Source organism: Hyla sarda, chromosome 3 (genome assembly GCF_029499605.1).
Source record: "Hyla sarda isolate aHylSar1 chromosome 3, aHylSar1.hap1, whole genome shotgun sequence".
NCBI lineage: Eukaryota > Metazoa > Chordata > Amphibia > Anura > Hylidae > Hyla > Hyla sarda.
In genome coordinates, this window is record NC_079191.1 from 201432476 (window position 1) to 201460021 (window position 27546).

The window sequence follows — 27546 nt, forward strand, 5'->3', positions numbered from 1 at the left end:
AGAAAACCACAATTTAGCAAATTGTGGAAGGTTTTGTTTTCACACCGTACACTTTACAGCAAAAATGACATGTTTTCGTTATTCTGTGGGTCAGTATGATTAAAATGATACCCATGTTATATGCTTTTCTATTATTGCACAAAAAAGCAGCCATTTTGGACTTTTTTTTCCGTTTATGCCGATCAGCATACGGAATAATTAACATTATGTACTGCTCAAAAAATATAACGGGAACACTTAAACAACACAATGTAACTCCAAGTCAATGACACTTCTGTGAAATCACACTGTCCTCTCAGGAAGCAACACTGATTGACAATCAATTTCTCATGCTGTTGTGCAAATGGAACAGACAACAGGTGGAAATCACAGGCAATTAGCAAGACACCCCCAATAAATGAGTGGTTCTGCAGGTGGTGACCACAGACCACTTCTCAGTTTCTATGCTTCCTGGCTCATGTTTTGGTCACTTTAGAATGCTGGCGGTGCTTTCACTCTAGTGGTAGCGTGAGACAGAGTCTACAACCCACACAAGTGGCTCAGGTAGTGCAGCTCATCCAGGATGGCACATCAATGCAAGCTGTGGCGAGAAGGTTTGCTGTGTCTGTCAGCGTAGTGTCCAGAGCATGGAAGCGCTACCAGGAGACAGGCCAGTATATCAGGAGACATGGAGGAGGCCATAATAGGGCAACAACCCAGCAGCAGGACCGCTACCTCCGCCTTTGTGCAAGGAGGAGCACTGCTAGAGCCCTGCAAAATGACCTCCAGCAGACCACAAATGTGCATGTGTCCACTTAAACGGTCAGAAACGGACTCCATGAGGGTGTTATGAGGGCCCAACGTCCACAGGTGGGGGTTGTGCTTACAGCCCAACACCGTGCAGGACGTTTGGCATTTGCCAGAGAACACCAAGATTGGCAAATTCGCCACTGGCATCCTGTGCTCTTCACAGATGAAAGAAGGTTCACACTGAGCACATGTGACAGAGTCTGGAGATGCCGTGGAGAACGTTCTGCTGCCTGCAACATCCTCCAGCATGAGTGGTTGGTGGTTGGTCAGTAATGGTGTGGGATGGCATTTCTTCTGGGGGCCTCACAGCCCTCCATGTGCTTGCCAGCGGTAGCCTGACTTCCATTAGGTACCGGGATGAGATCCTCAGACCCCTTGTGAGACCACATGGTGGTGCAGTTTGCCTTAGGTTCCTCCTAATGCAAGACAATGCTTGACCTCATGTGGCTGGAGTGTGTCAGCAGTTCCTGCAAGAGGAAGGCATTGATGCTATGGATTGGCCCGCTTGTTCCCCTGATCTGAATCCGATTGAGCACATTTGGGACGTCATGTCTCGCTCCATCCACCAATGCCATGTTGCACCACAGACTGTCCACCTCACATACCGCCACCTCATCAGGAGCATGCCCAGGCGTTGTAGGGAGGTCATACGGGCATGAGGAGGCCACACACACTACTTTTAAATTTTTTTGTGTGATTTTGTTGTCAGCACATTCAGCTATGTAAAGACGAAAGTATTTCATACGATTAGTTCATTCATTCAGATCTAGAATGTGTTTTGAGCAGTGTATTTTGATTGGGCATTTAGCCACCCAGTGATACAAAATATGTTTATTCATTTAAAAAAAAAAACTTTTTAGGATAAAGTGGCGAAAACGGGGCCATTCAATCTTTTATAGGGGGAGGGGCTTTTAAAAAAAAATGTAAACTTTTTTTTTACTATTTTATAGGGGACTATATATAGCAATCATTGGATTGCTAATCCTGTTCAGTGCAATGCATATGCTCGATATCAGACCATAGAGGAAGGCCCCTTGGATGACAGCCAGAGTAGTTAAGGGGGACCTCTGGACACCATATTGGATGATCGGATCCCCGTGGCAGTGCTGTGGGCAAGCCAATCTTCCTTTCAAACACCCGCACTGCTGCAGATGCCGTGATCTGTATTGATCACGACATATGAGGGGTTAATGATGGACATCAGCGCGATCACTGATGTCCTCCATTACCGACGGGTCCGAGACTGCTGATAGCATCCGGGACCTGCCGTGCATGGTGCTTGCATCATGTACAGAATGTAAATGTACGTCCTGGTGCATTAAGTACCACCGCATCAGGACGTACAGTTAGGTCCATTGTCCGAATTTGTTTAACTTTTTGGCACCAGTTGATTACAGTTACAATAGTCAGGAACATCAGTATAGCTGTAACCCCTAAAATAAAGCTCTGTTGTCTGTGTTTTGGTTAACAGGAAATCGTGCAGAGCACAAAAATATCTTTATCATTTTTAGCTGACAGAATATGGAATGGGCGGGGCTTATCCAGTGCGCAATGGTTATTGCCCTTGATCTCCTATTGCAGAAAAAGCAGTCGGGGGAGGCTCCTTCTGCAGTTGTTTTACAGCTATTCACAGGATTGTGAAAAGGAGAAGGGGAAATACAATCTTTTGGGATTTCTCAGCTTTAATTGTAATATAAAATGTAATAAAATCAAAAGGATAAAAAGATTATTTTTATATTTTAGTAGCTAATCTTGGAGCTTGTTAGTTGCATATGTAAATAATATATGTTATTTAGTTAAAGGCATATTCCTGTATTTTTGGTTCTTTGAATGTGAGACAGGAGCAACAACATATTTAATACTAACATACTTCACTTACCTGTGTTTGGTGGCTGGTATCTAATTTCTTTGTCCTTCCTTTTCCTGGAAGTTCATTTTATGCAGCCTACAAAATGAATGTTGTCTTCGATCTTTTCCAGCTTGCTGTGCAGCCCGAGACAATACATCACAAGTCAGATGCTGGAAGGGGGCTGCTGCATTGTCTGTTGTGTGTAAAGCCATCTTCCTGATGACATTACTGGTGCACATGTATGCATTCATCATGACACAGATCCACAGCTTGTGATCAGAGGAATAGTGACTGTGCTGGGTGGGGTGACCAATGTGTGGGAGGGAAATAAGTTACCTTCCACCTTGTAACAAATGATCATGGGGATTGTAGTCTGAGGGAGGCCACAGAAACAGGAAGTATCCAGTTCCCAAACAGAAGCCAGCAACGTTATGGGGGACACATGACACGGCCATTTACAACCAACTGCACTTTGCACCGGGTGACGGAGTCAGTTTCACACACAGAGGCGTGTCATCAGGCCCATCGGTGACCGATTGGCCTGATTACACGCCTCTCTGCGTGCCCCCACTCTTGTAAACAGCTCAACTGCGATTGTCCTCTGACGGATGCTGCTGCCCCGTCTTCCCGTCCGCATAATGGCATTCTATGGAGGAGCATGTGACATATACGTCACTCTGCTTCCTCCGAAGTGTTACGCTGGGCGCAGTGGACGAGGTGGAGTGACGTGTGTGTCACATGCTCCTCCATGGAACGCCATGATGTGGACGGGAGGATGGGAGAATGGGGCAACGGAGCGTCCGCAGGTATTGGATTTGGTATCGGGGACATTGAACGAGTCCCCGATACCAGGGAAATGGCTACTATCGGCCCAGATACCGATACTAGTATCAGTATCGGGACATCTCTACCCACTATATATATATATATATATATATATATATATATATATATATATATATATATATATACAGTCATGGCCGTAAATATTGGCACCCCTGAAATTTTTCAAGAAAATGAAGTATTTCTCACAGAAAAGGATTGCTATACACATGTTTATTTCCTTTGTGTGTACTGGAACTAAACCAAAAAAGGGAGGAAAAAAGCAAATTGGACATAATGCTACACCAAACATCAAAAATGGGCTGGACAAAATTATTGGCACCCTTTCAAATTTGCAGAAAAATAAGATTGTTTCAAGCATGTGATGCCGTTTTAAACTCACCTGGGGAAAGGTGGGCAATATAAAAATCACACCTGAAAGCAGATAAAAAGGAGAGAAGTTCACTTAGTCTTTGCATTGTGTTTCTGTGTGTGCCACACTAAGCATGGACAACAGAAAGAGAAGAAGAGAACTGTCTGAGGACTTGAGAACCAAAATAGTGGAAAAATATCAACAATCTTAAGGTTACAAGTCCATCTCCAGAGATCAAGATTGCCTTTGTCCACAGTGTGCAACATTATCAAGAAGTTTGCAACCCATGGCACTGTAGCTAATCTCCCTGGGCATGGACGGAAGAGAAAAATGGAAGAAAGGTGTCAACGCAGGATAGTCCGGATGGTGGATAAGCAGCCCCAAACAAGTTCCGAAGATATTCAAGCTGTCCTGCAGGCTCAGGGAGCATCAGTGTCAGCGCGAACTGTCCGTTGACATTTAAATGAAATGAAACGCTATGGCAGGAGACCCAGGAGGACCCCACTGAGACACAAAAAGCATGACTACATTTTGCCAAAATGACCTTGAATAAGCCAAAATCCTTCTGGAAAAACGTCTTGTGGACAGATAAGACCAAGATAGAGCTTTTCGGTAAAGCACATCATTCTACTGTTTACCAAAAATGAGGCCTACAAGGAAAAGAACACAGTACCTACAGTGAAATATGGTGGAGGTTCAATTATGTTTTGGGGTTGTTTTGCTGCCTCTGGCACTGGGTGCCTTGAATGTGTGCAAGGCATCATGAAATCTGAGGATTACCAATGGATTTTGGGCCGCTCTGTACAGCCAAGTGTCAGAAAGCTGGGTTTGTGTCCGAGATTTTGGGTCTTCCAGCAGGACAATGACCCCAATCATACATCAAAAACCAATAATATGTCAAAAAGCACCCAGAAATGGATGAAAACAAAGCGCTGAAGAGTTCTGAAGTGGCCAGTAACGAGTCCAGATCTAAAACCCATTGAATACCCGTGGAGAGATCTTAAAATTGCTGTTGGGAAAAGGCACCCTTCCAATAAGAGAGACCTGGAGCAGTTTGCAAAGGAAGAGTGTTCCAACATTCCAGCTGAGAGGTGTAAGAAGCTTATTGATGGTTATAGGAAGCGACTGATTTCAGTTATTTTTTTTCCAAAGGGTGTGCAACCAAATATTAAGTTAAGGGTGCCAATAATTTTGTCCAGCCCATTTTTGGAATTTGGTGTGACATTATGTCCAGTTTGGTTTTTTTCCTCCCTTTTTTGGTTTAGTTCCAATACACACATAGGGAATAAACATGAGTATAGCAAAACATGTTACTGCAATCCTTTTCTGTTAGAAATACTTCATGGGGTGCCAACATTTATGGCCGTGACTGTATACACTGCTCAAAAAAATTAAGGGAACACTAAGATAACACATCATAGATCTGAATGAATGAACTAATCGTAAGAAATACTTTCGTCTTTACATAGTTGAATGTGCTGACAACAAAATCACACAAAAATGATCAATGGAAATCAAATTTATCAACCCATGGAGGTCTGGATATGGAGTCACACTCAAAATCAAAGTAGAAAACCACACTGCAGGCTGATCCAACTTTGATGTAATGTCCTTAAAACAAGTCAAAATGAGGCTCAGTAGTGTGTGTGGCCTCCACGTGCCCGTATGACCTCCCTACAACGCTTGGGCATGCTCCTGATGAGGTTGCGGATGGTCTCCTGAGGGATGTCCTCCCAGACCTGGACTAAAGCATCCGCGAATGGTTGGTGGATGGAGCAAGACATGATGTCCCATATGTGCTCAATTGGATTCAGGTCTGGGGAACGGGCGGACCAGTCCATAGCATCAGTGCCTTCCTCTTGCAGGAACTGCTGACACACTCCAGGCACATGAGGTCTTGCATTGTCTTGCGTTAGGGGGAACCCAGGGCCAACTGCACCAACATATGGTCTCACAAGGGGTCTGAGGATCTCATCTTGGTACCTAATGGCAGTCAGGCTACCTCTGGCAAGCACAGGAAGCGCTGTGCGGCCCCCTGAAGAAATGCCACCCCACACCATTACTGACCCACCGCAAAACCGGTCATGCTGGAGGATGTTGCAGGCAGCAGAACGTTCTCCACAGTGTCTCCAGACTCTGTCATGTCTTTCACATGTGCTCAGTGTGAACCTACTTTCATCTGGGAAGAGCACAGGGCGCTAGTGGCGAATTTGCCAATTTTGGTGTTCTCTGGCAAATGCCAAACGTCCTGCACAGTGTTGGGCTGTAAGTAGGGATCGACCAATTATCGGTATGGCCGATATTATCGGCCGATAATCACGATTTTGGGCATTATCGGTATCGGCAATTACCTTGCCGATAAGCCGATAATGCCCCGCCCCCCGCACCGCCCCCGACCCGCCGCACCGCACACCACTGTGACCGACCCTCCCCCCCCGACCCGCCGCACCGTGACCGCCGACCCACCGCACCGCTTCGCACCCCCTACCGTAGTGCTGGGCGGTATACCGGTATGGATTTTTGCCCATACCGCTATACCGGTCGGGCCCCTCCCCCACCCTCCCCCACCCTCCGAGTCAATAAAAAAAAATTAAACTTACCCGTAATGGGGGTGGTCCGGGCCATCCATCGTTCCTGTAGTGTCCGGCGGCATTCCGGGTGAAGAGTGAACCGGTCCAGGCTGTCCTTCTTCTCCCGCGGTCTTCTTCTCCACTCCGGGCAGGCTCCGGCCTAGTACGCTGCATAGACACCGTGACGTCAGGTGCGTCGCTGCGCACGGGCGTCACTGCGCAGCGGCGTCTATGCAGCGTACTAGGGCGGAGCCCGCCCAGAGGGGAGAAGATGACCGCCGGAGAAGAAGAAGAAGAACAGCCCGGACCGGTTCACCCTCCACCCGGAATGCCCCCGGACACTACAGGAACGATGGATGGCCCGGACCACCCTGACAGGTAGGGGGAGAGAAGCGGGTGGTGGTGGCGGCGGCGGCCTATGGCACCGCAAAAGCCACTGCAGTGCATTGATTTAAAGCGCCCGCTTTAAATCAATGCTCTGCAGCGGTGTCGAGGGGGGATAAATAGCCGATAACTTATACCGGAATATCGGTATAAGTTATCGGCTATTGGCCCTAACCTCCACCGATTATCGTATCGGCCCTAAAAAAACGATATCGGTCGATCCCTAGCTGTAAGCACAACCCCCACCTGTGGATGTCGGGCCCTCATACCACCCTCATGGAGTCTGTTTCTGACCATTTGAGTGGACACATGCACATTTGTGGTCTGCTGGAGGTCATTTTGCAGGGCTCTGACAGTGCTCCTCCTTGCATAAAGGCGAAGGTAGCGGTCCTGCTGCTGGGTGGTTGCCCTCCTACGGCCTCCTCCACATCTCCTGATGTACTGGCCTGTCTCCTGGTAGCGCCTCCATGCTCTGGACACTACGCTGACAGATACAGCAAACCTTCTTGCCACAGCTCGCATTGATGTGCTATCCTGGATGAGCTGCACTACCTGAGCCACTTGTGTGGGTTGTAGACTCCGTCTCATGCTAGAGTGAAAGCACCGCCAGCATTCAAAAGTGACCAAAACATCAGCCAGGAAGCATAGGAACTGAGAAGTGGTCTGTGGTCACCACCTTCAGAACCATTTATTTATTGGGGGTGTCCTGCTAGTTGCCTATAATTTCCACCTGTTGTCTGTTCCATTTGCACAACAGCATGTGAAATTGATTGTCAATCAGTGTTGCTTCCTGAGTGGACAGTGTGATTTCACAGAAGTGTGATTGACTTGGAGTTACACTGTAATGTTTAAGTGTTCACTTTATTTTTTTGAGCAGTGTATATATATATATATATATATATATATATATATATATATATACAGTGGTCCCTCAACATATGATGGTAATTCGTTCCAAACGAGCCATCGTTTGTCGAATCCATCATATGTTGAGGGATTTGTGCAATGTAAATTATAGGAAGCTGTACTCACCTGTCCCCGCCGCTCGAGATGTTGTCCCTGGCCTCCGCTGGGCTCTCCGCTGTCTTCTCTGGTCCTCTGCTGTCTTCTCCGGTTCTCTGCTGTCTTCTCCGGTCCTCTTCTGTCTTCTCCGGTTCTCTGCTGTCTTCTCCGGTCCTCTGCTGTCTTCCGCAAGGCCTTACTGGGCCTGCGTAGCGACGTCATTACGCCGCTGCGTACGCCATTCCTATTGGATGACGTGCGCAGCAGCGTATTGACGTCATCGGAGAGGGCCGAGAAGACACCGGAAGACCAGCGCTGGACCCGGAGGGCACCCCGGAGCATCGTGGAGGGGTAAGTAATACTTACCGCACCACACGGGGAACATTAAGCTGCTATCCGGCAGCAGCTTAAGCATTTTGCGCTGCCGGATAGCACTTAATGCGATGGCCCCGACATAAAAAAGCATCGTATGTCGATGCTGACATCGACATGCGATGGCCTCTGAGAGGCCATCGTATGTCGATTTCATCATATGTCGGGGCCATCGTAGGTCGGGGGGTCACTGTATGTATATGTATATATATATATATATGTGTATATATTTATTGATATTAATAGAAATATACATTGTGTTAAACATGTAAAGCCTAAGGTGTTACAACTTTCTTGTCAGTAATTGGAAAAATGACAGAAGTATTTTTGTTCAGTCTTTGGCAAAAACAAGGGACAGCTGGGTGTAAAAATAAGCAACATTTTGTTTTCATCTCCTATTCTCATGATGAGCAATGTCATGATGTGTAGGCGCTAACAGGATAGAAGATCTTTTCATAGCTAAGGTTTTCAGAATTGTACTTCAGATTGCATTCTATGCATATGTATATCCTTGTCTGTATACATTTAGATTTCTTTCAGGTTGTAATATGAAATCTGCAGGGATATTTGTCTGTGGGCTCTGTGCTGTGCTGGGCTTTGGTGGTCGGGATCCCTACATTTTACCAAGGTACTTGTCATATGTTGCTACCAGGTCTCAGGAAGCACATATCTCTTCTAGGAAAAGCTGAGTGAGATGTAAGCGAACCAATCACCTATTCAGATAGGGTGATTGACAACTGTAGGAACCATTGACTGAGCAGGTGTTACCTGCTCAGGTAAGTGTTCTCTCCATTGGTTAATCTTATCTACCTAGTGACAGGTTTTATGACCTGTCAATCTTATGATTGAGTTTCTCATTGGCTGTGAGAGAGAGGGAGTGATTGAATCTTGATTGGGGAGGTTATATTTACCCCCTTTGTGACATCCTCGTGGTTAGTGCCCCTTAACCTCTGAAGACATTACATCTGTGACGAAACATGTTAGAGGGGGTATTGTAATTTTATAACAGCATCAGCACAGTTAAGAGCACATTCTGCAGGTGTGCTGTTTATACCCAGTCCATTCCTAGTCCTGATGGACATGTATACACAAAATGAATAGAGCACTGATGATGCTGGGTTTTTAATTCAATATCAGATCACTTTTTCTATATGATTTAGGTGAAAATAAGAGTTAAGTTTTAACTATTTTCAGTGAGGGATAAACAGTGGACTTTTTTACTCAGTCCATTCAGGGCTGAGTTGTAGTGTATAATAAACATATGTTTAGTCCACCCCTCATTTGGGTCGCTGATCCTTGGGATCATTTTGAGCTGTGCTGTGCTGGGCTCCGGTGGTTGGTTGGTGCCTAAATTTCACTAAGGTACTTGTCATATGTTGCTACCAGGTCTCAGGAAGCACATATCTCTTCTAGGAAAAGCTGAGTGAGATATAAGAAGTCCAAAAATTGTTGAATCCCTAGGAGACCATATCCGATGAGGTAAAGTTTTCAGGCCTCAAATTTTATAGAATGGAATGCATTTGGTAGTGCTTACATTTTTTGGTCGGTCCAGGTTTTAGTGTGACCAAAATCAGCACAGGTGCTGATGACAGCAGGTTAATGGGCTTGAAAGGGTAACTATCATTTTAAATAAACTTTTGATCCTTACTTAACTTGTTTTAGGCATTGCCATTGTTTTTTTTTTTTTTTTAGCTCTCGGGGAGTAAACAGTTCAAAATCTGAGGTCCTCTAATCTGAGGTCCTCTATAGCGACTTCCCCCTCTTTACCCAGGAACGTATTGAGTTGAATTTTTGGTTCCAGAAGTCGCACTCTAGTCTCCCCTATTTTGGGATATCCCTTACCAACTCCATTTCGTCATTATACTCAGCCAATTACCCTAAGCTCTACAGGGCCATTAGGGCCGACCTCAAAGTATGAGATCTACCGTATATCTCAAGGATTGGCACGGTACATGCTATTGAGATGGTGGTACTGCCATGCCTATTGTACGTGTTTCATGCCCTGCTGATTCCTGCTAACCTCAGTTACCTAAGGGCCCTGCAGAAAGACATGTTTCATTTTATATGGCGAGGCCAGCGATCATGCATCTTCGGTAAGATTATGCATTACCAAAGACGATTGGGTGGCCTCTCGATACCAAACTTCATAAAATATTACCATGTAGCTCGACTGGCCCAGCTCAAATTAGTAAATGCTTCTAAGGGGGCGTTGTTGTGGGTTTCCTTGGAATCTGTCCTGGCACAGCCATACTCCTTGGCAGCCCTGATTTGTGCCGGGATTGTGTCATTGCCCAAGTTAACTCTATTGTCATCTCTCCAGACCTACACTACTGCTTGTCATTATCTTTATACCCTTGATTTTGTCATTTATCCCTTCTGGTCTTTTACCTGATATTCCTGGATTGCTACCTGCCATGCCTTTTCCCTGTTTACTTGTTATGGACGCTTGTTATGTACTCTATTATAATAAGTTATCTAGTGCTCGGCTGCATGTATACACTGTTTTCGTTCTGCTTATCTGTTTGTGCCTCATTAAATTTGATTTGTTTGACGCAAAAAAAAAAAAAAATTTCAACATGTTGCCCAGATCTTCTTGAGACCTGCTGAGATTTCTAGTAAGTGGACAACATTGTGCTCGACTTGCCAGACTGCAGATCCGAGAGAGAGAAAAGGACTTTCCCGGCTTATAAATAGCGATCACAGCTTTTTTTGTATTTTTTTTATATGATAATAGCCCTTTAAAAGATGTAACACACAGTCTGTGGGCTAAGGCTATTAGGAAACTGTACTCTTAATTGGAGTTGTAGTCCCAAGGTCTGCAGACTCAAAGGAGACATTTTGACAAGTAACACATTTGATGACCCTTTTGTTGGCTTTATTGGTGGCTGGTAGTAAGCCAGCAGTAAAGATAGAGAAGATTATTGTATATAAAAAAATTATGGATCCAGACTTCAATGACGTAACCAGAACTAAAAGGACTGGTACATGATGACTAATATATATAGTGGATTGTGAATTATTTGCAGAGAGACCGTGCTTCAATTACAAATTAATTTTATAAAAAAACATAAAATATGGTAAGTATGTGAAGTGCTACCCTATCACAGGGCCCTTGTGAACAGGGTAGTAATTGGCATAAAAAAATTTACATATAAAACTGCTAACTACAGAGGATAAGATTAATAATTCGGATAGTGTATAGATAAACTTGTAAACAGTTTACTCCAAAAAAAAGTATGCAACATATCAAAATACAATGGCTGATCCAGTATATATGTTATTCATATAAATGGACAATAGTATAAACAAATAGCTCAGATATATGTTCTTGCAGATTTAGATGGTAAAATTCGATTACAAGGGTGTCCTGTCATCCGGCATCTGATAATCCAAAATAGCTCTCCAACAGTGGGGTAACTTGGCAGTAAAATAAGAGAGTTCAAATTCAGTCCTGATCGGGGCAAAAGAATTAGGCAGTCTATTGTAAGCAATAAATCTGCAGTATGCTCACCGCAAAGTAGATGGTACACTGTACCTCTCACCCGACCGGACCTCTTAGCTGGAAATGGCAGGCTTGGCAGAGCCTGCGGGGTCATGGCAGCTGGTAGTGACGGCATCCAGCAATGAGGCTCGTATCTTCCCCGCTCCCAGATTGTAAGTGAGGTCGAGACACCGTCTGATGGCACAGTGGCAGTAGCAGCTTACCCGGAGTGGCCAAAAGAACTTGGAAGATGGTCACAATTGGAGTAAAAGTAGTAGCAGTAAATATCAGGTAATAGTTCAGAGTAGACGCGTTTCAGGGTACTTGAGGCATATCAATGACCCTTTAGTCACGCATGATTTTTTGCACCATAGGGTATTGATGAACATCCAGGTAAACCTCGGACAGTATAGCTGTGAGCTGCACATTTTTTGCTTTTTTATATTGTATAGTTAGTGCTTGATCAAGAAGGACACATAAACATATAAAGTTATGCACAGAGATAAGAGATATGCACAGATTTGCACATTCATGTCTTAGGTAAAAGCTGCAGACAGGCTTCATAAAGAGGCTTCTGTAATAGAGGAATTTATGGAATACGTGATGATCCAGGCTGAGAGAGAAACCACTACAATCGTTTACCCAGGCCATACTACAGCAGCAGCAGCAGCGAGTAAGAAGCTACCGGCCAACCAGCAATATGCCAAAGAATACATCACACTCGATGGTAATATCCTTGCCAGACTCGGAGTAAACCTGCATGTGTGCGGGTAGCTCCCCTGGACTTTTTCAGAGAGTTTGCTATGGATGTTACAAATGCATGATAAAATTTGTAAAGAGGTACAGCACTACTGAGGAACTATGCCAGGCGTCTTCCAGACATACCAGCGCCAGTGACAAGTTGTCCCACATGTCTGGTAAAATTGTTCCAGTTGGCTCCGAGGGGGAACTAGCAGTTAGGCTTAGAACCAGTAGAACACATAAAGTGTTGGAAAGGTTGTAAACTTGGGCATATAGCTGCAAATTGTCCCGTGACGACTGGGTCTATGGATTTCAACACCTCCATCTGTGTATCCCTATTTACAGGTATTGCTGCAGACCTAAGGTGTGTACTGTGTCCAAAGGATGTTATGTTGTGCTGACTGTTGGACTATGGTAGCTTGGTGACCTTGATACAGGTGCTCCACTGTGAGACTTTGAACGACATGTAGGAAAGTTTGGTTAGCAAGGATGGGAAGGATTAAGATTGTCTTTTGCCTTATTGAATATTTGCAAGTTTTTCACATTAAAGTGTGTTTGTGGCAGACAACCATCAGGACTCCTGGGCATTGTTAAAGGGTTACTCCCGTGGAAAACTTTTTTTTTTTTTTTTTATCAACTGGTGACAGAAAGTTTTAGGAGCTGTATACTACAGAGGAATTTTTTTTCTTCTTTTTAGATTTCTCTGATGTCATGACCACAGTGCTCTCTGCTGTCCATTTTAGGAACTGTCCAGAGCAGCATATGTTTGCTATGGGGATTTTTTCCTGATCTGGAGAGTTCCTAAATTGGACAGCAGAGGTCAGCAGAGAGCACCGTGGTCGTGACAAGAGAAATCCAAAAATAAAAAAATTTCCTCTGTAGTATACAGCCCCTAAAAAGTACTGGAAGGATTAAGATTTTTTAATAGAAGTAATTTACAAATCTGTTTAACTTTCTGGCAATTTGGAACCTTTTACTTAGGGAACCCAGTGTTTGTGCTATTACAAGAGAGGGGGAGAGGAGAAGTAAATTAAAAACTGTATGAGCCGTGTAGGAGAAAACCAGAACAGTTGTACCTCTTAAAGGGGTACTCCAGTGGAAAAAAATTTTCTTAAATCAACTGGTGCTAGAAAGTTAAACAGATTTGTAAATTACTTCTATTTAAAAATCGTACAACAGCTGATAAGTACTGGAAGGATTAAAGGGGTATTCAAGGCCAAAACTTTTTTTTATATATCAACTGGCTCCGGAAAGTTAAACAGATTTGTAAATTACTTCTATTAAAAAATCTTAATCCTTCCAATAGTTAATTAGCTTCTGAAGTTGAGTTGCTATTTCTGTCTAACTGCTCTCTGATGACTCACGTCCCGGGAGCTGTGCAGTTCCTATGGGGATATTCTCCCATCATGCACAGCTCCCGGGACGTGACATCATCATTGAGCAGTTAGACAGAAAACTTCAGAAGCTAATAACTATTGGAAGGATTAAGATTTTTTAATAGAAGTAATTTACAAATCTGTGAATTCGGGTAGAAAAACAGACATGGTGCACATCTACAATCTTGTATAATGATCTGCTTGCTTCTCAGCATAATATCAAAAACTAACAGATTGTTAGTATACATTTTTGATCAAAAAGTACAAGCCCACTCGCCACGTCAAGGCCACCTATCCAGAGTGGGTCCCCAACGTCCCTAACATAAAATGGCGCAGCACCGGGCGGCGACCACCACCGCCGCGACACCAATGCCCACAGGGGGGAACGACCCACCGGCAGAGCGGCCCCAATGCCACTCAAACCAATTCTATGGGCCTCACCCCCCCGCAGACACGGCGCCACGGCAGCAACGGACACCGCACAGCACCACACCAGTGTGAACAGGGATGTAATAGCTCACTTACCATGCTCTCCCAGTCAGACTGGGAGGCTGATAGGAAAGAAATGACCCATGTGTAGCTAACTACTACTTATATAGGGTTGGGCTGAGGGGGTGGGGAAGAGTGCAGCACATGTTCAAAAAAAAAAAGGAGGGGATAGAAATCACAGTGTGAATTCGGGTAGAAAAAAGGACATGGTGCACATCTACAATCTTGTATAATGATCTGCTTGCTTCTCAGCATGATATCAAACACTAACAGGTTGTTAGTATACAACATTGGTGTCGCAACGGTGGTGGTCGCCGCCCGGTGCTGCGCCATTTTATGCTAGGGACATTAGGGACCCACTCTAAATAGGTGGCCTTGACGTGGCAAGTGGGCTTGTACTTTTTGACCAAAAATGTATACTAACAACCTGTTAGTTTTTGATATTATGCTGAGAAGCAAGCAGATCATTATACAAGATTGTAGATGTGCACCATGTCTGTTTTTCTACCCGAATTTACAAATCTGTTTAACTTTCTGGAGCCAGTTGCTATATATAAAAAAAGGTTTTGCCTGGAATACCCCTTTAAGATTTTTAAATAGAAGTCATTTACAAATCTGTTTAATGTTCTGGCACCAGTTGATTAAAATAAAAGAAATGTTTTCCACCGGAGTACTCCTTTAAAGGACAAGAGTCTTTGTCAGCAGTGAGCTTTCCTAGTAAGGTGTTCCAGAAACCCCTGTGTCAGCAGTAAGCACCCCTTGTAAGAATAAGTTAAAAGGATATATATTCAGGGTCCAAAAGCAAGATATTTTTCTTTAAAAAAAAATAAAAAAAATTGACTTATTTTCCGAATTGCCTTACATTTTTATCGGTGCTGCATGTACGAGATCATTTGAAACCATACAGTAACAAAAGCTTGTAGACATGCCATTTCTAAATAGGTCAACATGATGTTAGACCTATGTGTTATTGAGAAATCCAAAAGTGAATGGTCAAGTCCCATTGTCCTGATTCTAAAACCAGATGGCACGCTGCAGTTTTGTAATGAATTCCGTAAGTTAAATGAAGTGTCAAAATTTGATGTGTACCCGATGTCAAGGGTTGATGAGTTGATTGAGAGACTCAGCTATCCAATGGCGACTGCAGATCTTAGCAGCGAATGCAGCTGACAGATTCCCTTTAAGCTTGAGATAGAACTAACTCTTATCTGAGAACAGAGAAAGAACAAGGAGTCTTGCCAGCTTATGCTGCGTTGAACACAGTTAAAAATAGATAGCCTCTGTTGTACATAACATACTGTATAGACTGTGTCGGGTTATAATCATGATTTCCAATGACACTTCATAGGGTTAATGGGGTCAAAATTCCATACTTGGCTTTGTTTAGTCCTGAACAAACACTGGCAGCAAAGTTGTGCATGCACTTCTCAGCATATCACATAAGCAGCAAAACTGTAATTAACCTTTTAGAGACCACCAGCTTAAAGGTACGCCCTGACGCCCTGGTACTTAAGGACCAAGGGCAAACCTGTACGCCCGTGGGAATTTCGGTCTCCGCCGTGCGCCAGGCAGGGACTGGACCGGACCGGGATGACTGCTGATATCTATCAGCAGGCATTCCATGCCAATGCCCAGGGGGTCCTGAGACACCCCCGCCCCCCCCATGTTGGCGATCGCTGCAAATTGCCGGTGAATTCACACCGGCGATTTGCGGTGATTACGGGTCTCCGGTGACCCAAAAAATAAGGGGGATCGGGGTTGTCCAAGACACCCCCCATCCCCCTGAAGGCATAGGAGTGAGGTGCCACTCCTCCAATCCCTGCTATTGGTCTGTCAGAAGCGACCGACCAATAGCAGATTGGGGGGGAGGGGGGTTAAAGTTCTGTTCCCCCCGTTCTGCCCACCCACAGTAGTCCGGGCAGAACGGGGAAACCGACTGTGACCGGCAACAGAGGTCCACTCGCCCATCGGCGATCGGCAGCGGGCGGCAGAGGACGGTGATGCGGCTCCCTGGTACGACTATCCTACAGAAGCCAGTGAGTAGTTGCCTAGCAACATCTGGAGGGCTACAGTTTTGAGACCACTATACAGTGGTCTCTAAACTTTAGCCCTCAAGATGTTGCAAAACTGCAACTCCCAGCATGCCCAGACAGCTGTTTGCGCTCTGGGCATGCTGGCATTTGTAGTTTTGCAACATCTAGAGGTCATCTGTGCAGTGGTCTCTAAACTGTGGGCCTCTAGATCTTGCAAAACTACAACTCCCAGCATGCCCAGACAGCAGTTTGCTGTCTGGGCATGCTGGAATTTGTAGTTTTGCAACATCTAGAGGGCCACAGTTTGGAGATCACTGTGCAGTGGTCTCTAAATTGTGGCCCTTCAGATCTTGCAAAACTAAAAATCTCAGCATGCCCAAACAGCTGTCTCAGCATGCTGGGAGTTGTAGTTGCGTACCTCCAGCTGCTGCATAACTACATCTCCCAGCATGCCCTTCGGCAATCAGTACATGCTGGGAGTTGTAGTTTTGCAACAGCTGGATGCACACTGGTCGGAAAATACTGAGTTAGGTAACAGAACCTGGTTTTCCAACCAGTGTGCCTCCAGCTGTTGCAAAAGTACAACTCCCAGCATTCACGGTCTGTCAGTACATGCTGGGAGTTGTAGTTTTGCAACAGCTGGAGGTTTGCCCCCCTATGTGAATGTACAGGGTACATTCACACGGGCGGGTCAGGGGCGGGTCATTCACACATGCCCCCTGACTTCCATTCCAAACAAATTCTCTCTCCAAAAGCTCAATGTGACTCCTTCTCTTCTGAGCATTGAAGTTCGCCCGCAGGGCACTTTACATCCACATATGGGGTATTTCCATACTCAGAAGAGATGGGGTTACAACTTTTGGGGGGCATTTTCTCCCATTACCCTTTGTAAATATGGTAAATTTGAGGAAAAAACTGCACTTTTTTTTTTTCATTTACACATCTGACTTTAACGAAAAGTCGTCAAACACTTATGAGGTGTTAAGGCTCACTGGACCCCTTGTTCTGTGCCTTGAGGGGTGTAGTTTCAAAAATAGTATGCCATGTGTTGTTTTTTTTTGCTCTTCTTGCACCATAGGGGCTTCCTAAATGCGACATGCCCCTCCAAAAACATTTCAGCAAAATTCACTCTCCAAAATCCCATTATCGCTCCTTCCCTTCTATGCCCTCTACTGCGCCCGCCGAACACTTGACATACATATATGAGGTATTTCCTTACTCGAGAGAAATTTGGTTACAAATTTAATGTTTTTTTTTTTTTCCTATTACCCCTTGTAAAAATTCAAAAACTGGCTTCTACAAGAACATGCGAATGAAAAAAATGAAGATTTTGAATTTTCTCCTTCACTTTGCGGCTATTCCTGTGAAACACCTAAAGGGTTAACAAACTTTCTGAATGTGATTTTGAATACTTTGAGGGCTGCAGTTTCTATAATGGGGTAATTTATGGGGTATTTCTAAAATGAAGGCCCTTCAAATCCACTTCAAAACTGACGAAATTCCGATTTTGAAAATTTTGTGAAAAATTTGAAAATTGCTGCTGAAGTTTGAAGCCCTCTGATGTCTTCCAAAAGTAAAAACATATCAACTTTATGATGAAAATATAAAGTAGACATATTGTATCTGTGAATCAATAAATACCGTATTTATCGGGGTATACCACGCACCGGCCTATAACACGCACCCTCATTTTACCAAGGATATTTGGGTAAAAAAAAGTTTTTTACCCAAATATCCATGAAAAAATGAGGGTGCGTGTGTGCGCGTGTATACCCCGATATACCCCCAGGAAAGGCAGGGGAGAGAGGCCGTCGCTGCCCGCTTCTCTCCCCTGCCTTTCCTGGGGTCTAGAGCGCTGCTGTCGGCTCTTTTCACCCCCTGGTTATCGGCGCCGCTGCCCGTTCTGTCCCCCTGACTATCGGTGCCGGCGCCGATAGCCAGGGGGAGAGAAGCGGCGCCGACAGCCAGGGGGAGAGAAGGGGCAGCGGCACCCATTGCCGGCGCCGCTGCCCCGTTGCCTCCCCCCATCCCCGGTGGCATAATTACCTGAGTCCGGTCCGCGCTGCTCCAGGCCTCCGTCGTGCGTCCCCAGCGTCATTGCTATGCACGGCGTGGCGCTCTGACGTCTTGCGCCGCGCCGTTCAGCGCATAGCAATGACGCCGGGGACGCACGACGGAGGCCTGGTGCAGCGGAGCAGCGCGGACCGGACTCAGGTAATTATGCCACCGGGGATGGGGGGAGGCAACGGGGCAGCGGCGCCGGCAATGGGTGCCGCTGCCCCTTCTCTCCCCCTGGCTATCGGTGCCGGCACAGATAGTCAGGGGGACAGAACGGGCAGCGGCGCCGATAACCAGGGGGTGAAAAGGGCCGACAGCAGCGCTCTAGACCCCAGGAAAGGCAGGGGGAGAGAAGCGAGCAGCGACGGCCTCTCTCCCCCTGCCTTTCCTGGGGGTGTATCGGCGTATAACACGCACACAGACTTTAGGCTAAAAATTTTTGCCTAAAAAGTGCGTGTTATACGCCGATAAATACGGTAAATTATTTGGAATGTCTATTTTCCTTACAAGCAGAGAGCTTCAAAGTTAGAAAAATGCTAATTTTTAAATTTTTTCATCAAATTTGGGAATTTGTCACCAAGAAATGACGCAAGTATCGCCGAAAATTTACCACTAACATAAAGTAGAATATGTCACAAAAAACAATCTCGGAATCAGAATGAAAAGTAAAAGCATCCCAGAGTTATTAATGCTTTAAAGGAAATCTGTCATCAGAATCACCTGCACTAAACCTGTTACACAGGCTTGTAGTGCGGGTGATCCTGATTAAAACGCTTCTTACCTCATTAAAAACTGTTAAATACCACAGTTCTAGTTTATTGTAAAAATATCTCCCTTGTGTCATATTGACACCCATAAGGGAGTGCAAAAAAATCCTGTCATCAACAGGGGAACTCAATAATATTATTAAACACCATAGAAAAAAAGAGTTCAAACAGCACCTATATAAAAAATATATACGTCTTTACTTTATTAAACACATATTCAATTAAAAACATGTATCATGCAGCAATGGAGAAGTGACAAGGATGGGTATCCAATACAACAAAAGGGGCAATAAATGGTTGCTCAGAAAAATATATTATTATAACCGCTCATGATCCAACTGAAAAATGAATAACATGTATGAACATGCAAAATCTCAAGTACAACAAAAGTATTTCCTTTATAATATACATACATTAGATATGGGCTTATGTCAGTATAGTATATCTGTGGGGATAACCATTAGTTATTCCTATCCAGAGCTCAAAATATATTTAACCATAAAGTGCAAATGCATCACATGTATAAGATAAGTACTGGGTAAATGCAGACATAGTCCATACAGAAGAAAATGAGCGATCACATCAGCGTACTGAAATAACCTTACCCATGTGGGAGAGCAGCCACCGCCTCGACCCCTACGATCGTTTCGCTTTCTCAAGAGGCACGCCACGCGCCGTACACCCGGAAGCGGCGTTCTCCTGCATAGATAGCGGCGCTACCCACGTGACCTACACCAGGAGGAAGACTGCGATGAGGCAGCCATGAATATTCATGAGCCGGGCAGCCGCTCCGCCCGGCGAAAATGATGTAAGCGAGTCCGTGCTGATGCTGCGGACCTCCCACTGAGTCCCAAGCCTGGGAATACCATATAACTAAAAATTAAGATATCTGGCGAACCGCTGCACAGTTTTAATGAGATAAGAAGCGTTTTAATCAGGATCACCCGCACTACAAGCCTGTGTAACAGGTTTAGTGCAGGTGATTAGGATGACAGATTTCCTTTAAGTGACAGTGGTCAGTGGTCCTTAAGGTAAAAATGGGCTTGGTCCTTAAGGGGTTAAATACCTGTAGCTTGGCTTTCCTGCCTCTTTGACCCAGAGTGCACAAGGTGGACACTGTATTTGCTTAGGATGTTAAAAAAAAAACAAGCCAAGATTCTTACCTACACTGGTGCCGCTGCAGATCCTGAAATTGGACACCATTGTGGCTCAACTGTTGCAAAGTTAAATAGATTTGTAAATTACTTCTATTTAAAAATCTTAATCATTCCAGTACTTATCAGCTGCTGTATACTACAGAGGAAATTTTATAGTTCTTTTCAGTCTGACCACAGTGCTCTCTACTGACACCTCTGTCCGTGTCAGGAACTGTCTAGAGCAGGATAGGTTTGCTATGGGGATTTTCTCCTACTCTGGACAGTTCCTGACACGGACAGAGGTGTCAGTAGAGAGCACTGTGGTCAGACAGAAAAAAAATCAAAAAGAAAAGAACTTCCTCTGGAGCCTTCAACAGCTGATAAGTACTAGAAGGATTAAGATGTTTATATAAATTAATTTACAAATCTTTTCTACTTACTTGCACCAGTTGATTTAAAAAAAAAAAAAAATATATATATATTTTTCAGTGGTGTACCCCTTTAATTTCTTTTTTCAGTCCTCCAGGAAACATTTTATTATGCTGGAATCCACTTTTAACTAGGGCCTTACACAAAACCTATACTGAAGTGAGAAGAAATAGTGGGCTGACTTCTATCCATTCCATTATTCCATAAAGCCAGGCAATACACTCTTTTAAAGAGGTGCTCCAGTGCAGTAAAACTTATTCCCTATCCAAAGGGGGGGGAGCAACACACAGTACCCCAGCAGTCCCCAAAAAGGGGGCATGGACCCACGCATGAAGTGACAGCGTACATGTATCTTTGTGGGAGTTCAGGAGATATAGCGTTCCGGTATCTCCAGCTCTCCCATAGAGATATATGGGGGCAGGTTGGCCACCACCTTTTGCGGTCGTCGACATGCTCCCTTCCTGGGGACTGCCGGGGTACTGTGCAGGAGATCGCGGGGGGTCCCAATGGTTGAAACCCCAGCGATCTAAAACTTATCCCCTATCCTTTAAATAGGGAATAAGTTTTACTGCACTGGAGTACTTCTTAATGGGGTACTTCGCACCCAAGACATCTTATCCCCTATCCAAAGGGTAGGGGATAAGATGTCTGATCACGAGGGTCCCGCGATCCGCGATCTCTCCTGCAGCACCCTGTGTCATTAGGTGCATGGAGTGAAGTTTGCTCCATGCCTTATGACGGGCGATACAGGGGTCGGAGTATCGTGCCATCATGCCCCGCCCCCTCGTGATGTCACGCACCGCCTCCTCAATACAAGTCTATGGGTGAGGGCGTGACCATCACCACACCCCCTCCCGTGGACTTACATTGAGAGGGTGGGACGTGATGTCACGAGGAAGTGGGGCTGTGACATCACAATACTACAACCCCTGTATTCCCCTTCATCAGGCACGGAGCAAACTTCACTCCATGCACCTAATGACACAGGGTGCTGCAGGAGAGATCGCGGGGGTTCCCAGTGGCGGTTCCCCCGCGATCATACATCTTATCCCCTATCATTTGGATAGGGGATAAGATGTCTAGGTGCGGAGTACCCCTTCAAGGATTTAGTGAACTAGGTTTACAACGCACAAACCCAGCTTTCCCAGACTGTGATATGTCACCCAGTCAAACAATTTGGGTGAGACATGTTTCCTGAAGTACTTTTCCTGCTGCTTGCTTACAACTCCCATACACTGTGGTTAGTGGAGAATGCATGCATGTATACATTTACTATCTACAGTGACTGAATTGTTGCTAAACAAACTCCGTATTTCCATCCCCTAATTCTCTTTCACTGACTGCCTTTATTGCCTCATGTATTATAAAAAGCATTTAGCTCACTTGATAAGTACCGTGTACAATTACTTGATGCCTCATCTGCAGTCAGCGAGTGTTGCTCCATGCCACAGTGTGTACGTGCAGAGTGTAGAGAAGGTTGAGTGGGCAGTTGGCAGTCATTCTTTGTCATTGATTGCTAGTCATTCATAAAAAAACACAGTCGGGAAAGGAGGAGTCAAAATGAAAATGAATTTGAGCAGTTTGCTGGAGCTTTACATAATCAAATATGATTACAAGGGTTACTGCAATGCTGGCTATGAAATGGAATGACGGTTTTTGCTAGGATATGTTTCCTCCTAAAGAATACTCTGAATCAGCGGACATTTGCAGAATTTTTAGATGGCTTTTGTTCCCATAACCTTTATTAGTAAATTACTCGCATACAATATTGTGTTAAAAAAATGATTACAAAAAGGGACAAATACAACTGAAAAGAAAGGACCTATTTGCATCACTAGCACACACAATATTTATTAAATGTGAATTCAAATAGAGAAAACAGACATGGTTGCACATTCGTCGCAACATTTATTAAACTAACAGGTCGTATCATAAAGTACACTAACGACTTGTTAGTTTAATAAATGTTGCTGAGAAGTATTAGATCATCGTGCATATTGTAGATGTGCGACCGTGTCTGTTTTCTCTATTTGAATTCACATTGTGTTTTCTATCCCCCTCTTTTTTTTTTTTAGTTTTTACTTGGTCTGTACTCTGCCCCTCCCCCTCAGCCCAGCCCTATATAAATTAGCAGGAAGCTGCACAGGGCCCCTTCCTTTCTGGCAGCCTCCCAGTCTGACTGGGAGCACATGGTAAGTGAGCTTTTACACCTTTTTCTCACTGGTATAGTGCTGTGCAGCGTCCATTGCTGCTGCAGCGCCGTGTCTGTGGGGAGGCGCAGCCCTGGGATTGGTTTGAGTGGCACTGGGGCTGCTCTGCCAGTGGGTAATTCCCCCTGTGGGTACTGGTGTTGCAGCTCTGGTGGTCGCCGCTAAGTGCTATGCCATTTTATGTTAGGGACCCGTTACTTACAGGAGGCTGTGACGTGGCTTGTGGGCTTGCACTTCATGATCATAAAGTACACTAACGACCTGTTAGTTTAATAAATGTTGCTGAGAAGCATTAGATCATTGTGCATGTTGATAAGCGCTTGGGAATATATAAACCCTACCAATATATTTGCATACTTTTTTTGGCCATTTTACCTTTTAATCCCTTTATGGTGCATCAATTTTTTGTTTTTTATGTTATTTTTTCTTCTTGCCTTTTTAAAATCCATAACGCTTCAGATTTTCCATCAATTTTCCATTTATAGGGCTTGTTGTTTGTGGGACTAATTGTATTTTGTAATGACATCACAAAAGACCACAAAATTGGGAAAAAAAATTAAAACAAAAATTCCATTATGCAACTTTTAGGGAGATGACTCTATAACTTTTTTATTTTTTCATATGTGGGGCTATATGAGGGCTAATTTATTTGCGTTGTGATCTGTAGTTTTTAACTGTACCATTTTTGCTTTGATGATGTAACATTTTAATCATTTTTTATAATTTTTTTTCTGCTATATGAAGTGAGCAAAAAGGTGCAATTCTGGACTTTGGTATATTTCTTTTTACGTTAAAACCATTGACTGTGTGGTATAATTAACCTCTTAAGTACCAATGGCCTACCTGTATATAAAAAGGGTTAATAGCCTTACAGCATTGATTTCCACTGCAGGATATTAACTGCGGTCCCTGGCTGTCGATTCCACCAGGGGGGCGCTGAATGGAATGGGATGTGTAGCTTTGAGGTAAACAAAGAGGAGAGCTGTAGGGAGTAGACTGCAGCTGATTGGCTACTGTTATCAGTCTTGACAGTTTACAGCATCATCACTGCCTGGGAATGCCTACAGATCTTAGGAGAACAACAGATGCCTTTGCAGGAGAACAGGGATGCTTACAACCACAGGAAAACAAAGTTGGCAGCACTCATATGTCTATTTCCCAAAGACAACCTCTGGATATGACAATAGGTACGTGCACTCAACTTCTTTGGTCGACAAAGGCGAGGCCTGTTCTGCGTTAAACCTGTTATATGAGACGCTGTATGTTCTTGCTGCAGCTTAGGTTTAAAGTCTTGGCAATCTTCTTACAGCCTAGGCCATCTTTAAAGGGGAACTTTTTTTTATTTCAAATCAACTGTTGCCAGGAAGTTAAACAGATTTGTAAATTAGGTAGAAGAAACAGACATGGTGCACATCTACAATCTTGTATAATGATCTGATTGCTTCTCAGCATAATATCAAAAACTAACAGGTTGTTAGTATACATTTTTGATCAAAAAGTACAAGCCCACTCGCCACGTCAAGGCCACCTATTCAGAGTGGGTCCCTAACGTCCCTAGCATAAAATGGCGCAGCACCGGGCGGCGCCCACCACCGCCGCGACACCAATGCCCACAGGGGGGGAAACGACCCACCGGCAGAGCGGCCCCAATGCCACTCAAACCAGTCTATGGGCCGCACCTCCCAGTAGACACGGCGCCACGGCAGCAACGGACACCGCACGGCACCACACCAGTGTGAACAAGGTGTAATAGCTCACTTACCATGCTCTCCCAGTCAGACTGGGAGGCTGCTAGGAAAGAAATGGCCCATGTGTAGCTAATTACTACTAATATAGGGTTAGGCTGAGGGTGGTAAGTGAGCTATTACACCTTGTTCACACTGGTGTGGTGCCGTGCGGTGTCCGTTGCTGCCGTGGCGCCGTGTCTACTGGGAGGTGCGGCCCATAGACTGGTTTGAGTGGCATTGGGGCCGCTCTGCCAGTGGGTCGTTTCCCCCCCTGTGGGCACTGGTGTCGCGGCGGTGGTGGTCGCCGCCCGGTGCTGCGCCATTTTATGCTAGGGACGTTAGGGACCCACTCTGAATAGGTGGCCTTGACGTGGCGAGTGGGCTTGTACTTTTTGATCAAAAATGTATACTAACAACCTCTTAGTTTTTGATATTATGCTGAGAAGCAAGCAGATCATTATACAAGATTGTAGATGTGCACCATGTCTGTTTCTTCTACCTGAATTCACACTGTGATTTCTATCCCCTCCTTTTTTTTTTTTTTTTTCTCTTTTTGAACATGTTGTTTGCACTCTTCCCCACCCCCTCAGCCTAACCCTATATTAGTAGTAATTAGCTACACATGGGCCATTTCTTTCCTAGCAGCCTCCCAGTCTGACTGGGAGAGCATGGTAAGTGAGCTATTACACCTTGTTCACACTGGTGTGGTGCCGTGCGGTGTCCGTTGCTGCCGTGTCTACTGGGAGGTGCGGCCCATAGACTGGTTTGAGTGGCATTGGGGCCGCTCTGCCAGTGGGTCGTTTCCCCCCCTGTGGGCATTGGTGTCGCGGCGGTGGTGGTCGCCGCCCGGTGCTGCGCCATTTTATGCTAGGGATGTTAGGGACCCACTCTAAATAGGTGGCCTTGACGTGGCGAGTGGGCTTGTACTTTTTGATCAAAAATGTATACTAACAACCTGTTAGTTTTTGATATTATGCTGAGAAGCAATCAGATCATTATACAAGATTGTAGATGTGCACCATGTCTGTTTCTTCTACCTGAATTCAGATTTGTAAATTACTTCTATTAAAAAATCTTAATTCTTCCAGTACTTATTAGCTGCTGAATACTACAGAGGAAATTCTTTTTTTTTTGGAACACAGAGCTCTCTGCTGATATCATGACCACAGTGCTCTCTGCTGACATCTCTGTCCAATTTAAGAACTGTCCAGAGTAGGAGAAAATCCCCATAGCAAACATATGCTGCTCTGGACAGTTCCTAAAATGGACAGAGATGTCAGCAGAGAGCACTGTGCTCATGATGTCAGCAGAGAGCGATGTGTTCTAAAATGAAAAGAATTTCCTTTGTAGTATTCAGCAGCTAATAAGTACTGGAAGAATTAAGAACTGGAAGGATAAAGATTTTTTAATAGAAGTAATTTACAAATCTGTTTAACTTTCTGGCACCAGTTGATTAAAAAAAAAAAAAAAAAAAAAAAAAAAAGTTTTCCACTGGAGTACCCCTTTAATATAGAGCAAAAATGACATATTGACATATTTAACTCCCTGTGACCTGTGACCTGTATTAGAGAGTGTGAGAGCAATAACACCAATTTTTAAGATATCTTTACACCTAAGACTTTGTAACACTGAGGAGTTAAAAGTTTTCCACTTAGAGGTGTACTCACTTTTGTTGCCAATGGCTGTGTGTTATTTTGAGGGGACACAACATTAAATGATAAAATAAGGATAAATTAAAATATTTACAAAAATGTGAGATACTGTATGTAGGTCAATACGATTAAAACGATACCCAATAAATATAGGTTATGTTTTACTACTTCTAAAAATTTCTACCTTTTGTAAGAAAATAATTATGCTTAAAATGTCCTTATTCTGGTAGGGATGGGTGCCCTAAAACCTCCTGCAACTGTATTTACCTGTTTTAGATGCCATGATTTCAATTGGTCATGGCATCTAAAGGATAAATGCCAGACATCAGCGTGATTGCTGAAGTACAGCATTAGCAGTGAGTCCTGAATGCTAAGATTTTGAAGCAAACTTGGCTCCTGAGCTTGCTTCAAAGTCCCTTAGCGCAGGGCCCTGTATTGTCCAAGTCTTTGTACCTACAACCTTAAAGGGGTACTCTGGTGAAAATCATTTTTTCAAATCAACTGCTGCCAGAAAGTTAACCAGATTTATAAATTGCTTCTTTCTAAAAATCTTAATCCTTCCAGTACTTATCAGCTGCTGTATACTACAGTGGAAGTTGTGTAGTTCTTTCCAGTCTGACCACAGTGCTCAGTGCTGACACCTCTGTCCATGTCAGGAACTGTCCAGACGGAGCAAATCCCCATAGCAAATCTCTCCTGCTCTGAACAGTTCCTGACATGGACAGAGGTGTCAGCAGAGAGCATTGTGGCCAGACCAAAAATACATTTTAAAAGAAAAGAACTTCCTCTGTAGTATACAGCACCTGATAAGTACTGGATAGGTTAAGATTTTTAAATAGAAGTAATTTACAAAACAGTTTAATTTTCTGGCACCTGTTGATTTAAAAAAAATTGTTTTTTACCGGAGTACCCCTTTAAAGTGAATATATCAACAAGATTTTTATTTTACTTTTTAGTGTCAAATACTGAATTTTGCTCAATTATTTCAAATATTTTTCTATTTACTGATTGTAAAGTTTTTTTTATTTCACTTTTTGAATATTATAATGGAGACATATGTCTTACCAGGAGCTATGTTTAGCAGAATTTAGAGATATCCTTTACAGCAAGCCCCATAGACATAGGCCCAATAGACTCTCCCAGACTCTATTCATATTAATGGGAGAGGCTTCTTGGTTCTAAGGTTATTCCTGCAGAGTCTTACCTATCTGACACTTTTTACTGTAATCCTGTATTTGATGATAAGGAGGACACTGCTGGAAAGAGTTCTGTACAGAACAGAAAGT

General features: G+C 44.2%; 1 protein-coding gene across 16 annotated transcripts in view; it reads left to right on the forward strand.

Moving 5' to 3' along the window:
* The window catches only part of RIMS1 (regulating synaptic membrane exocytosis 1), a 423664-nt gene that overhangs the window by 22255 nt on the left and 373863 nt on the right, over positions 1-27546 (forward strand). The window lies entirely within an intron of this gene.